Raw genomic sequence first — 10,690 nt, 5'->3', positions numbered from 1 at the left:
CCTTGAATTTCTGTCAAAAAAAGCCAGTCTAAAGGTGGTGAAGTTCTTCACAGAGTCCTTTGTGGTCACAATAGACTATCTCATTTTCTTCACCCGTGATGCTTTCCCTGAAAGATTCACTTATGGGGTTTTTTTTTCTTTCCTTCAGCTCTAATTAAAGCTTAATTTCCCATAACAACAATAAGAGTTCCCAGAATTGCATCATCTTAGTTGTGAGGTAAATATTGATTGCTGTTCACATCCACACCACACTCTTATAACTGCATTAAATATACAGAGAATGGTCACATCTAACATCCATTCCTTGACTGGAGGCTGCTGCTGCCAGTGTTTAATTGGATTAAACACTTCCTCATCTCTTCTTTGATCAGGGTCTCTGAGTTAAATCCAGTAACTCCTCCTGGGGTCCCTGGAGCCTTCCCTCACCTGGAGCCCTCTGGTTATTTTGGACTACAACTCCCAGCAGCCCCAATAAGCCAGCATGGTTGTGGGTTCAGAGCAGTATCCAACTAAATTTTATTTATTTTTATTCATTAAATGTGTATAAACTGTACTTTCATATAAAGTGTCACATGGTGGCAGGGCTTTTTTTTCAGCCGGAACCCAGTTCCGGTACCGCTCAGGTGGGCACCATTGCCATTATAAGACAACAAGAACTCAACTTTCCTGCTTTTACTGAGAGATCACATCTTAAAGAATCCGCCCCGGCTTCTGATTGGATCTGGGAGTGTCCTAGGATCCATGTGTCTTCTCTTGAGCAGCTAAGGAGGCCTGCCTCTGTGGTGCCGCTCTGCCCAGAAAAGGCCTGCCCATGTAGCACTGTGGCGCTGCGAGAAGGCCTGTCCTCACAGTGCTGGCCGATGGAGGCAGCAGCAATGAAGAGAGAGTAAGGTAAGACAACTTCCAAAATACCAGTTGAATAAGGTTGATTTGCTTTACTGACAATGCCAGCGTAGCCTCTCCTTGAGCCTTATTAGAAATGTGCTAGAATAAACTTTGGGGAAAGAGTGTGCTCTCTGGATTTTCAAATTCATAGCTTGAGACAGTTATTGGCCTTTAATATATTCCCCATGGGCCATAGATAAAATGGAAACAGGATCATTTTGTTTTGGATCTCCAAAGGAAGCAAGGGGGAGGGGAAATCTTCTGAAAAGCATTGAGGTGTTTCCAAATAATCACATGTTTACCCAAAAAGCGCAGGGAGATTCTCCTCAGAAGGGAGATTCTCCTCAGCTAGGTATAGAGCTATAAGGTGCTCAAGGGATACACTCTCTCTCTTTCCCTCTCCTTTTTATGGTTGATTGTTGGACTCTCTGGTTTAAGATTCAGTGGTTGACTGTAGGACGCTTTGAAGCCCCTTGCGTTCACCTCCCCAAAGGTGCAGCCCCCCAAGTGCTTTTTTCAGGAGGAAAATGCACAAGATCATGGCTACCAAAATGGCTGCCATTCTCGCGCAATAAAAAATGAGATGTCCCAGTTTTTCACTTGCAGGGTATGACGTGGTGACTTCCTCATAGCTATGATGTGACACGTACAAAGACTCCTAGTTTTTTCCTGATTACTGAATGAGTTACAGTGCCAACCATTGGAAAAATTGGCTTCCCCATAGGACCTAGAGGGAAGGAAGCCCACAGGGAACCATCGAGAAAGCCGCCAGGCTGCGTCTGAGCTGAGAGCAGAGTGAACAGCGACAGGGATTTCGGTAGCAGGCCCCAAAGTGATGCTCTCCCTTCCCTATATCCTCTGCATCTCCACCCCCACTGTGGCAGCTGGCCAAATCTGGCTCAGCCGCACCAACACTGTGGATGCCCAGGCAGGCCTCTCATTATGCTACAAATTGTGTTTTGTGCCTTGTTTGAATGCTCTTGAGTTAATTTGTTTTATGTTCATGTTAAGCACCCTTGTACCACTAACATAGAGGAAACTGCTGCTTGCAACGGCGCCTGGCCTTGTAAAAACCAGGACACTCCAAAAGTTGTTGAGCTTTTTTTTTTTTTTACGGATACACAATTTTTTGATTGAATTGCTTAAGATCCAGGACAAAGCGCCACCTGTCAAATCCCAGTAATGTCCAGGAAAATCCGGACACATGGCAGCCCTAGTTCTACCTTGTCGTGCTGGTATATTTTTGGATCATGATTCCTTTAAAAAACATGTTTTCTATACTTCCAGCCTTTATTGATCTCCATTTGGTTGTTGCTGTTGTTGTTGAAGCATCAACAAACTTTCCAGGTAGAGGAGGGGGAATGCCTGACTCCACTTGCTCAAGGACTCAGCCTTATACTCTCTCACTCTGTCCTTGCTGTCCTCCTCCTTTGCTAATCCAGTGAGGCAGAAGAAGGAAAAAGCTGGAGGCATGAGCATAGAAAGAACTGGAAATTGTTCCTAAAACACATGGGGAATCTCGCAAGTCCTTGAGATTGTTTCAGGAGGGGAACATTAACTTAGCTTACAGCATTCCCACATAAAACAAGGGGGACACAGGCAATTTTCCATCAGCGGGGTTTTTAATTTTTTGTTACTTTTCTAAGCAACAAAAAAAGACAGTACTCACAAAAAAGAAAAAATGGACATTAACAACAAAATAATATAAATACGACATAAGGAGCTATTCGTGTTAAAGTCAAAAGAAATATAAAATATCAGGAATAAATGAACTGGGTAAAATTACAAAATTGTAAAATTATAAATGGCGTATAAAAATACAACTTACATTATACAACAAAGGAAATGGGGTAGGTGAGAAGAAAGGTCTTGTCTGTTTCCAGATGCTGCCAAATAAAATAATATTTTGAAAGGATTTGCCACCCGTATGGCGGTGTTGTCATATATTTAATAAATAACCCCCAAATAGAGGCAAGGAGGTTTTTCAAGCATGCCCAATCTGCCTGCCTCTAGGGAGCTGCTTCTTTTTTTACTCCTTGCTATATTTGAACTGCAGCAGCACGTGGGCCTCTGTTTTGTGTGCACATCTTTTTTCGGGTGTGTGTGCATGTGTTTGAACATATGTATGAATTAAGTGTAGTGGAATATTGGCTCAGCCCGGGAAACACAAGGGAGCCACATGCTCTGCCACAGCGTTGGCTGTTGCTGCGCCAAAGCAAAATTCTTCTGCTACAGAAGGCAGCCTGTTTTGCAGCTGACTCATGGCAAGTTGCCGATTCTTGCAGGAGAGAAGGTGCACCAACACAAAAGGACGGTGGAGATAAGTTGATTCTCCTACTGGCCTATATCACTGCTGCAAAAATTACTGCACATTTGGCAAAGAAACTAGTTTGAGCTCTGCTTCTTTGCCAGCATTTCTAGGGAGCTTGGAGGAGCTCACATTCTGATCCAGGAAACTATATAGAACTACTTGTTATTTCCAACTGCAGTTTATAGTAACCTCTACACTGTACATTTAAAGCACTCTTATACCGCTTTAACTGTTGGTTCTCTGCCCATAAAGAATCATGGGAACTGTAGCTTGTTAAGGGTGCTGGGAATTGCAGATCTGTGAGGGGTAAGTGATGGCTCCCAGTATTCTTTGGGGGAATCCTTGACCATTAACGTCTCTGCCTGGACCAGCAACTCCACAGAGGCTTACAGTGAATGTTGCCTTGGGCAGCAGTGAACACCAAAGGCAATGTCCTGTGGGATTGTCTTCAGGAGACATGGCAGAGGATGCTATCCCCTGGTATGGCTAACTGCTGGTTGGACTGATTCCTGTGTGAGAACCAGGAATAACCAGGAGGGTGTGAATGTACCAAACCCAGCCTCCTGGTGAGAGGCAGAAGGATGGCAAATGGTGATCTGGTGATAGCATGAAAAGTATTCATGAGTACATATGAAGGATACTTGGTGGGTGGTAATATTGTTGAGGGACTGAACAGTTACCCTGCGACCCAAGGGGGGGCGGGGGGATAATAGCATCATGTGCCTGAGAACAGGGGGGTGGGAAGATTAGAGTTCTAGGGAACTGGAGGTATGGAATATGTAGGGTATGCAATATAGAAGAGTGGGGAGTAGACACTTGACACTTGTTGCCCCTGCTCAGCCTCACTGCAACCAAAACGTCAGTAGCCATGCTGGTTTGCTCTCCCAACTGGCGGTGCTGTTACTCTTGCTAGGTCAGTCCATAATAAAAACAGCCTTTATCCACAATTTGATTGGGCTGATTTGGTATGTATTATAGAGACTTAGGTGAGTGAGCTGGAGAGTCCTGATCATACCAAGCTTTACTTGCCTGGTCATTCAGGGCAGCACAGGTCAAGGTTGGAGGGGTGAGAGAGAGGTGTGGCAGAGACAGATCAGGGATCTTGGTGGACCATCCATCCTGCAGTTCAACCACATCCTGGATTGAGCTGGCAAGGGAGGTTTGTGGCATGATGGTGGAGAACTCCATGATATTAGTTCCAGAGGACTTCAGTAAATATTCTGTGAGTGTGCTTGCTACCCTGGGCTCTTTTGGGAGGAAGGGCAGAATATTTATTTCATTTATTCTATTTCATAAAGTTTATACACCACTTAGAAGAAACAACCTCAAAGCAGTTTGCAAAAGATAAAATGGTTAAATCAAGAAAAAGTCACAAATATACTTTAAAACATACAAAAGTTAAAATACTAAAACAGGTTGTTAATATGTCAACTTTTTAAGTATCTGGGTAGACTTGTCTAAACAGGAATGTTTTAGCAGGTGCTGAAAAGTACAGTGATATTGTCTGCTTGTTCTCAATAGGCAGGGAGTTCCAAAGTGTAGGAGCTGCCACATTAAACGATTCAAGTTCTTACAAAGGCAGAATGAGTATTATGTGGCACCTGTAGTGCTGCCTATTTTGCTGACTGAAGAGGTTGGGTGGGCATGGGTGGGGTAAGGGTAGGCAAACTGGTTCCAAGCTGTTAAGGGTATAATAATAATAATAATAATAATAATAATAATAATAGCCAGAGATGGGCCATCAAGGTGGAAACAGGGTGGTGGTGGTCTTTCCTCAGCCCTTGACTCCTCCATTTACAGATGATGGCAGATGGGGGAAGACTGAGCAATCTTAAAGGGAGAGCTGAACTTTGCCATGCTGAGCACAACGGCAATGCTCCCCACTCGTGTCTCCCAGCAACTAGAATAATTCCCCGGCATTCTTCCTCAGATCCCGGAGCATGTTTGCAAATGCTTGTAACCAAGGTGGTGGTGGTGGGGAGGGGGCGCTGCGTCCCTTTAAGCGCCTCCCTTCCTCCCCTCCTTCCTTCAAGTAGGGTGAGCGTGGTTTGTCTTTTTGCGACAAGTGCCCTTACAGAAAGCACCACTTGGCAACCAACTTCACAAATTCCTTCCTCTTTGCAGAGAGCAAACTTGCTGCTGTTGCTTTTCAATGAGGCCCTTTGATTGCTATTGAGCCGCTTGCGCTGTTGCCAGAGGCGGCCTGGCTTTATGCAAAAGGCTGGCTAATTGTGCTACTTCTCTGGGCTGCCTTTGGAACAATGTCTCTTCCAGCTCTGAAGCAGCGGATCGCTTTTCATGCCTTAATGAGCAGAGGATCCGGGCATTAGATCCAGAGCCAATTCATGCATTAAAGTCTTTCCAGGCCCCCCAAATAAGGTTGTCTTTCAGAATTACATTTGGAATCAAAAGCAAATAGCAACTCCGAACCCCAGTAAGTGCATGCGTATGTATGTTCACTCTGTCAAGATTGGAGCTCCAGAAAAATCTGGGCAGGATGTAGCACTAATGAATCAGGGAAACAACACAAATACCAAACCAGTCTGCCTACAAACTTATGGGGGGTGGGTGTTAGTTTTTTTTTTTTTTTAAAGCAAGCATTTCTGTTTTCCTGCACAGTTGAAGTAAGGACCCCTCCGTCTTTGCCAGGAGACGGTACGTTTGGTGGCCAGTGGTAAACTGGGAGTGGAAATTCTCTTCTCTTTCCCCCACAACTGTTCTGTACACAATGGGGGAGCCACAGCTAATCTCTGCAGAGGGTGGGTGGTCTGTATTCAGAAGGGGCTTTAGAGGCAGGCTCCATCCCTCAGATCAAGGATGCTTAATAATTGTGCTCCTCTGCACCTCCACAACACACACACCCTACCCCGAAAGGCAAAGAAAAAGCCAGTGAACGTGTCAGAGGCAGAGTGCGAATGTGGAGAATGGCTGGAAAGTCTGGAAGAATCTCTGCATTAAAAGCAGAAGATACATTCAAACAAAATAGTGGGGGTCTTTACTGAGGCGGGTGGCGGCTCCCTTCTTCCTGAGATGCTTTGAAGCCTCTTCCTCACTCTTGTAACCTCCTGATTTGGCACGAACGTGGCCATTATTTCGTACGGCAAGGTGAAAATAATTTTTATTTCTTTCTCCATCACTGTCCTTTCCCCACTCAGATGATAGATTTGCCTGAGAGAAAATAATGGCCTGCCTTCAGAATCCAGCCTGGCAGTTGGGATGCAGAGAGTGAGCTGGCTGAGCAGGCGGTGGCGGGGGGGGACGGACGGGGACGACGACACGTCTCTGTACCTATTATGGCAAAAATCGATAATGCTTTTTGTAAATTGCCCCTCCCAGAGGAGTTGAACAAATGCTGGAGAGAAAGGAAGCCATCCTTCTGTGTGAAGGCGCCTCTGCGTTCGGACCAGGACAATAATTATCAGTAGCCCTCTTCTTTTGGCTTGCTTTTATTCTGAGGGCAGGCCAGGAAAGAGAAGGTCTTCCTTGCTCTTGTACTGCTTCTCTAATTGCAGCATCTGTGAGCGTCTCTAAAATAGGTGACAACCACTGCAGGCAGTTTCCAAGGGGCGCCCTGCAAATGGAAGCGGCTGGTGGTCCCAGAGGACAATCAGAGCGCTCTGATTAATTGCTTTTGACAAATGGCATTTTGATCTGAGACAGGCCAGGCCCTCCCCTCTTGCAGAAGCAAAACTTCTGCGTGCTGAATGGGAAGTCTTTCGTCTTTCCAAACTATAGAGGCAAAGGCTGTGTTTGGGTGAACACAGAAGCTACCAACAAGGTGATCCTGCCCTCAAAGAGGGATCACATACAAAGTACTTTGAAACAGCCACAGGAAAAAGCAATATAAAAATGTTATGATTGATACACAGCACAAATGCATTGGGTGCTTGGAGAAGGCATGTGGTGAGATCAGCTTGTCAATTCTGCATCCAGCAAGGATGTTGTCAGTCAGATCCTGCAGTGTGACAGCAAGCTGTAGGGACCTGTAGACACCCATTTGTTAGGCCGAATTCAAATGAGCAAGGAGTCATCAAAATATGTGTGCTCAACAGAACTCTCTGAGTCTGAGTTTTGAGCAAAACTGAGCAAAACTGAGTTTTGCTCAGTTTTTTTCTGTTTCCTTGTTCCTTTGGTAAAGGTTTCTGTTCACATAGACCTGTACAGGGCTCTTAAAAATATTCATACCTAAATAACAAAATGCAGCATTTGTGATGCTGCTCTGTGGGTGGGAGGGTGTGGGGGCGGTGGCAATGCTATATCACTGGTGGGAAGGTCTTCCTGTGGGAAATTTGTGCTACCACAGCAATTTCCTGGGTACAAGGACCTATGGGAGATGCAGTTCCCATGGTTTATGACAACATTATTAGGACTCAAGAAAAAGAAGCACATTTCCGCTGCCCCTCAATTCTGGGCAGTGTGGTTTTGAGGAGTTGCTGGGAATTGTAACTCTGTGAGGGGTAAATTGCAGTGCCTGGAATTCTTTGAGGGAAAGAATCTACTTCAAATGTGCTTTAAAGGCAGAATGTATACACAGCCCGAATGGCAGCATCCTGATCATCTGGCTCATCCTACCAGCAAGGCTGAGGAGCTGTCCACTAGGTTAGGGACCAAAGTGTTTGCGTTAGCAAGGGAACTGTCCAACTACTGAGAGCGGAGCAGTACGAGGTGTTGTATCAGCAACTGCTAGGCACCAGTTTAGGAGCTTTATAGCTCTCTGTCCTGTTTCTGGGGTGTTAGCAGGGCCTTGATCCTGAGCACATGTTGGCTCTGCCTCTGTATTGAGTAGAATGGATACCTTATCCTGTCAGACAGTACTTGACCTTTTGCTCTGGCCTTTCAGATTCACTGGGTCACTGATCTTGGAGAGTCTTAATCTGGTGGAGTAATATTAATGGTGGATTGGATTTCCTGAATCTTCAGCTTCCTCAAACATGGCAGTCTGGGTGTGCCCAATGACTCCCCTTTAGCCCCAGAGGTACAGGGCTAGTGCAGGTATCTGGACTGGTCCTGACATGGCAGTGACAGGTCACAAGGCCAGTCACAAGGCCTCATTGCCACTACCACCAGGGAATTTTTGGAATGGTGGTGGCCATGTGAAGTTTGAAGTTGTGGTGGTTTCTTTGGGGTTAGGGAGCTCTCTTGGACCTTCCTGTTGTGCTCTCAATGACATCAAAAAGTGCAACAGAATGTTAGTGGGGTGGGGTTTTGGGGGGGGCAGGGAGAGACTTTAATTTCCACCTGTGTCAAATTAAGACCAAATTGCCTTGTGTGAAGTGAGCCCACATTAAATTTAGCTCTAGAGATCTAACCTTGCCAGGCCTTTTGGCTACAATTATAGACTCAGTCTTAAACTGGACCCTTTGCTGGCCTTGTGGCCTCCTGCTCACCCAATAGAAGTATTAGTAAGGGCAAAAGAAGGAGGAGGTTGACATGTAGCTTTATTCACCTTCTCGACTGTTCTGGGGAAAGGGTGGGTGGCAGTGCAGCACTGATTGGCTGGTTCCTGTGATATCACAAGCCTACCTTACCTGGGTGACTTTTGCACTTTTGAAGTTTGGAGTGAGATGAGCACCGGCCAGGCATTTAGGTCACTGGCTGCTGCCTCTGTATTTCACATGCAAAGAGAGGAGGAGGAGGAGGAGGAAGCTGCATTCAGTACTATGTAACAGAAGGGAAAAAATGGTGACAACTGTTTTATCTCTGCATGTGTAATATGCCATCCTGGTGCCCTCTAAATGTTTTGGATGGCAACTCCTACCAGTACAGCACCATCCTGGGTAGGGGACAACAGGTTGGTGGAGGCTGTGATATGCAGGCAGTATTTGGAGGCAGCCTACAGGAACTACTAGGCAGAAGTTTTTGCACACGTGATACTCTGCTCAAGCCTCAGAGAGCAACCCACTTCCCAGATCCCTGCCTGCTTCTTCTGTGGAAGGAGAGCAATTAACAAAATTTGGGTCTGGTTTCTACTTATGCTGCGCCTGTTTTCTATGCTGGTACTGAAGCAAAAAGTGATGAGGCTTCCCTATGAATAGCTGTGTTCTGCCTCCTCCTTCAAAAAGAGGGATGGGCCTAAAGACCCAAAATTATTTGTTAAAACCAATAATCATCACGTCATCTTAATGCACGCTGACCAAGTTTGAGATTTATTTTAAGAAGAAAAGAAGGGAAAAATACTTTTAGAATCCATTGATATGGCTTGTGTGTGCTGCCAGCTTTAAATAGCTAATCAGTGGATCCCGCTGGAGCCCATAAAAGAAGGTAATTGTAGGCGGTAGGTAGAAGTCTGGCACCCCAGCGTGCCACAGGTCAGGAAAGGGCAGCAAGGAAGGCAACATCCATCACGCCAAGGGCGGCATTGGCAGCGGCAGCCAGGCCTTTGCTCGCTATGGGCTTCCGCCAGCGGCCGTCATCCTTCGGAGGGGAGGAAAGCCTCTGAAACAAGGCTGTGAATTGGTTTTCATGCTTGCATTGACAGATTGGGAAAGCAGTTTGTTCTACCAAATTTAACAATGATATATCATTATCACAACTTTGGGGGAAATCTATAAAATCAATAAGTTTGTAGCCTGAACAGGATTTGTATCGCTTGCTTGCTGTGCTGGTGTCAGGCGCGGGCATATGGATTGAGTCACAGCCTGAGATCAATGGAATTTGTGGACAGTGAGCTCAATAACAAGCCCTTCTGAAAAGAAATAGATGTAAAAAGCAAATTTACTAGAGTATAAAAAAAAGAGAGAGAGAGAAGCTAATATCTTTTCCGTGCCTGGCTGTAAAGTGCGGTGTGGCTGCCGTCAGCTGCTGCCGGCGCTCTGCAAGGCGGCTTGGGGATGTGCCTGCAATGCTGAGCAAGGCAGGCTGCCGCCAGGGCCTCCTCCTCCTCCTCCTCTGTGGGTGGATTGGGGTCTTTCTCTTTGCAGAGCTTGGACTCGGAAGGAAGCCAAGGAAGGCCCAGGTGGAGGAGGGGGAGATCGCCCTCCGCATTGTAAACTGAATAAAGGCTAAAAACAGTCAGTGTGTCTGCTGGGGAAAGACCATCGCGGCTTTATTTACTGTGCGCTGGCAGGGCTTGCTAATGGAGCAAAATAAAAAGGCATAATTAAATAGTTTAATGAATTCGCAGTTCTTTTGTTTGTGCAGGACCGGGAATGCGTGTTCCAGAAGGCCTCACAAAGAGCCTGGCTGGTAGTGAGTTAAAAGTAGGAAGTGGAGCCTTTGAAGGCATTTTTATACTTCATTATCCCAGCATGTAAAATGACTTGTACTAAACGATGGAGGGTTCCCCGCCTCCCACTCGCCCTCTTTCTTTCTCTTCTTTCTTTAAACAAAGGAGAACATCAGGGGGGCTGGGACAGAGTTTCCCTTCAGTGTCCAGCCGCCCACAGATCAGCTTCCCAGCAAGCTGGTGGGTCTCTGCCGCTGCTCCAGCAATGCTAGGCTTTGGGGGGCTGCTGTGAGCATGAGGGCCACCTCAGAGCCCCAGAGAGCTTGCAG

At 46.1% G+C, this 10,690-nt stretch overlaps 1 protein-coding gene across 1 annotated transcript in view; it reads left to right on the top strand.

Annotated features, from left to right (window-relative positions):
* The first annotated feature begins 651 nt into the window (after window positions 1-651).
* Window positions 652-10,690, top strand: part of ZFHX3 (zinc finger homeobox 3) — a 395,772-nt gene continuing 385,733 nt past the window's right edge. Inside the window, exon 1 of the mRNA XM_083452376.1 lies at window positions 652-891. The gene's annotated coding sequence lies outside the window, so the exon portion shown is untranslated. The remainder of the gene's footprint in view (window positions 892-10,690) is intronic.

Source organism: Podarcis tiliguerta, assembly GCF_965153285.1.
Source record: "Podarcis tiliguerta genome assembly, chromosome: 8".
NCBI classification, from domain to species: domain Eukaryota; kingdom Metazoa; phylum Chordata; class Lepidosauria; order Squamata; family Lacertidae; genus Podarcis; species Podarcis tiliguerta.
This window is presented reverse-complemented; position numbering and strand designations above follow the sequence as displayed.